This window comes from Orycteropus afer, unplaced genomic scaffold, assembly GCF_000298275.1.
Source record: "Orycteropus afer afer isolate SDZICR_OR568_19922 unplaced genomic scaffold, OryAfe1.0 scaffold00093, whole genome shotgun sequence".
In the NCBI taxonomy this organism is placed as follows: Eukaryota; Metazoa; Chordata; class Mammalia; order Tubulidentata; family Orycteropodidae; genus Orycteropus; species Orycteropus afer.
Window position 1 is genome coordinate 221,553 of NW_006921680.1, and position 4,768 is coordinate 226,320.

Genomic DNA, 4,768 nt, shown 5'->3' on the forward strand with positions numbered 1-4,768 from the left:
AATCACCTCGTATGCATGTGAGAGCTGGACAATGAATAAGGAAGACCAAAGAAGAGTTGATGCTTCTGAGTTGTGGTGCTGGCGGAGAATGCTGAAAGTCCCATGGACTGCTAAAAGAACTAACAGATCTGTCCTGGAGGAAGTGCAGCCAGAATCTTCCTTGGAAACAAGAATGGCCAGACTTCATCTCACCTATTTTGGTCGTGTTGTCAGAAGGGACCATTCCCTGGAGAAAGATGTCATGCCTGGTAGGGTGGAGGGTGGACGAAAGTGGGGGAGGCCTTCAATGAGATGGATTGACATGATGGCTGTGATGATGGGCTCAAGTATAGCAGGGATTGTGGGGCTGGCGCGGGATCGGGAGGTGTTTCGTTCTGCCATGCATGGGCTTGCTGTGAGTCGGAAACGAGTCGACGGCACTTAACAACAATGAAACCAATCTCTTTCACCTGTACTGTATGCTTACTTTGGTTGTAGGATTGCTACTCATCACCTACTTCTATGACTCTTTCTCTATTTTTCCCATTAATCTAGTTGTCCTGAAATGTATTAAACTTTTAGATTCATAGTTCAGGCCCATCAGTACAAAATTTAGGGAAAAATTCCATCAGAAACCTATTTTCAGTGAATGTCTTGCCTTTTCACTTTATGGGCCATTTTTGGTTTCCCTTTAATTCATAACAGCTGAGCTGTATCTTGCCTAATTCTGATGTTCTCCCAGCAGCAGAGGGGTGTATTTCACATGTGCTTATGTTATTGTTGTTCAGAGATGGTGCTGGTTACTTTGTTCTCTTCTTTTTTGTTGTTGTTGTTCAAATTAAAAAAAAAAAAAAGAAAATCACCTTATTGCCATTGAGTGGGATCGACACATAGTGATCCCTCCTTGGGTTTCCTAGGAAGTATCACTATGGAAGTAGATTGTCCAGCGTTCCTTCCGAGGAGTGGCTGGTGGGTTTGAACCACCAGCCTTCTGGTTAGCAGTCAAGTGCCTTAGACACTACACCACCAGAGCTCCCTGTTGTTCAAATAGGAACTTTTTTCCTATCCATTGCAAACACATGTTTTTTCACTATATAATTGTTTTCTACATGTGTGATCAAATAAAATTGTACTGTTCATTTGTGCTATGTTGGCCTTTTATTTTCCTACCACATAAATTTTCACTTATGAGCCTTAGCATTAACATCCTAAATAACAGAGTGCTGAATATAGTCTCCTGGGTAGTGGATATCTGTATGAAATCGACCAGACTAACCCATATTCTGTAAACCAGCTTACCAAATTGGGTAATTTCTTTTTCAGTCAATTCCTCTTTTATCTAGTCTTTAGTAAGGTGTTCTTTTATTTGTTTTAAAACCTCAACTTCAATTTAACCAATCAAGGTACAAATTAAAAGAAAGTTTCTTATGGCTGACATGTATTCCATACCACATAATAGTACCTTCATCTTTAATCTAGTCTCAGAAATGATGACTTGAAATAATTCAAGGTTGCTTATGATCCTTTCAAACACTTGAATATTTACTTTTTTTTTTTTTTTTTTGCCAAAAAAGTTTTTTTCTCTTATTGCTTTTTTATTGACGATTTGCCATGACTTCTCAGTTTTTATCATATCAGTAAGCTTTGGCATGTACTTATCTTAAGCTATAATTATGTCTCAGGCTTAGGCCAAGACAGTAAGTACCATTGTTGATTCCATTTTTCTATCACTCCCCTCCTGGAATCCATGTGAAAGAACTGTCTACTTATACTTCATAATATACCCCAAATCTGACATCTTCCAGCTACCTCTCACTAACTAGTCCCCCAATCCAACCTACTTTCATGTCTCATCTGGATCGTTACTGTAGTCTCCTCATTTCCACTCTGGTTCTTCTTTATCTATTCAAAACCCACCAGCCAAAGAGGTCTTTATAAAACTTCATTCCCATGCTAAAACATTCCAATGACTTCTCACAAAATTTAGGATAAAATGGAAACTCTTTACTAGGAGCAAGGGGCCATATATAGCATGGCTGTTAGTTACCATTCTGTCTCATGCCCCAAAACCCTTCCCCTCATTGCTCCACCACACAGGCCTTTTGCTTTTCCTCAAACATGCCAAACTCCTGCCTGCCTAAGTGTTTTTCCTTTATTGTTCCTTCTGAAAGCCTTATCTAAATTATATTACCTGTCCCACATCATTCTCCATCCCTTTACCTCATTTTATTTCCTTAGCAGTATTTGTTATTACATGAATATATATTTTTATCTATTTTGTGTTTCTTTGTTGTCTTCCTTTCTCCTAGAATGTAAGCTTTTTTGGGGTAAGAATTTTGCCTGATCTTCTTTGTGTCTCTGCCACCCAAATCAGCATCCGATCTATGGTAGATAAGAAATGTATGTTAAATATATCTGTACAGGTGCAACCTAAGATAGATGTCATTACTATTGTCATCTTTCAACTATAGAATCCAAGGGTGAGAAATATAAAAGAACTTGCTTAGTGTTAGGTTACTAGTTAGTGGTATAGCCAAAGTTAGAACCTGGACACTGACTGCTGAGGTTGCTGTGTCAGTCATACCTCAGAGATATGGTGGGTTAGATTCCAGATCACCACAATAAAGCAAATATCACAATAAAGCAAGTCACACAAATATTTTGGTTTCCCAGTGCATATAAATTATGTTTATGCTATACTGTAGCATGAAATAACATTATGAAATATTATGAGAATTACCAAAATATGATACAGAGACAAGAAGTGAACACATGCTGTTGGAAAAGTAGTGCCAATAGACTTGTTTGTTGCCAGGTTGCCACAAACCTTCAATTCTCAAATCATGCAATATCTGCAAAGCACATTAAAAGCTAAGTGCATTAAAACAAGGTATGCCTGTATTGCCTTCCAGCTATCAACCAATATTTCTGTAGGTCCAGTCATTAAAAGGTGCTTATAACCACCAGCAATATTAAAAAGGAAAGGACTCAACTTAATGCCTATGGCAGCTCATTAGATAGTGTGCATGATGAATATAGCCTTCTTTCTTAGAGCCAATATTGTACTGACCATTTTTCATGTACTTGTCATTAACGAATTACAGAATATTTTCTACACATGATTAACTCATTAATCTTTACAAAACCTAGGGAAGGTTAGTAAAAATAATTATCCTTGTTTTACACCTAAAGAACTGAGACCCTCAAAGATCATTAAATATGCTCAAGGTCATATGGCAAGACTGGAACAAGAACTCATAGAGCTCTTTCTCTTCCCTTCTCATTGCTCCCACATCTTTATTATAAAAGCTTTTAGTCTGTCTGTCGGTATCCAATTTAAACTAAGAGCAATCATTCCATTTAAAAAGAAACCCTATAAATTGTTATTTAAAAAGTCCAAATGTGAGCTTAATTGATACAGTACCTTCATTTGATTAATCCCATAAAAAGAATATGGAGTGGGAACTGTTATTTTCTATAGTCTCTTCCAACTCTATGATTCTTCATATTTATTCTGAGTATTTTCTCCACATTGCTAGTTGAATGCTTTGTTCATTTTTATTTCTGAATATGATTTCAATTAAACAATATAAATACTGATGTGAATTGTTATGAAAACACAGTGATATTGGTAAGGCAGTACATTATGAAATTTATAATCACATAGTCTTATCATGTCTTAACTTGTGTCCTTAGGTTAGTATTTTAAATCTTTTCATCTGAGTTTCTTTTCTGGTCTATGTGGACAAGAATAGTACCCATCAGAGAATTCTTTTGAGGATTAATGACATAGTGTCTAATCAGAGCTTGACACTCAATAAGCTCTCAATAATAAATGACATCAGCTAATATATTTTTATTATAGCACTATTGATATTATTATAAAAAGTAAGGCGCTGTGATTATTATATGAAGACTGAACAGAATGTTTTATTTTCACTCTTTATGAAAAATGGTTTGAAAAAAACCAAGTAGTATAGAGATGTGAAGGGGAGTGTTTCACATGCTGCTTTCAATCACTTTACACTCAGCATGAACATCCATTTGCTTTGTGTGATTTATGTGAGACTTGTGCTTTTTAATATAGGCTGGGAAGACTGAGAATTGGTAGTGAGTTTCAGCATTTAATTCAAGAAACCATATCCACTATCCACGTTGAGGCAGGAACTGAATAAGATGCAAACATATGCTTTGTAATTCAGATATGTCTTTAAAGGAAGGGCCACTGTTTATGTTTCATCACTCAAAACATCATAGATAGCTCAAGTGATTAGTGAAAGTCAGTCACCTTACAATGAAAATAACCAAATGCAATATAAAGCCTTCTGATCAACAGTCAATATAATTCTCTTCCATTATAATAATAATAAAAAATAATAGATGCAATACATGAAATTAAGGTTATATAAAGCATTATGCACATATAAATTTATATACATGCATAAAGTTATATAAGGCTACTCACACATACATACAATGATTGCCTTCCTAAAATAACCAAATGATCACTGAATGAATGTTTATACTGTTAGCATTATGTGTATCACTGTTTCTCAAACCCAACCATGCAATTACCTGAGGAGCTTCTTAAAAACAAAGATTCTCTGGACTCTAGCCCAGAGCCATTAAATATTTTTATTGTTGACTTTAGGCATAGACATTTTTAATTTTCATCAATAAGGACTGAAAAGCATGCCTGATGTTTTATGGCAAAGTTCTAAAAATATTGAGCAGCATGTCTGTGTGTGTATGTGTATGTGTGTGTGTGTGTGTGTGTATAAACTCATCA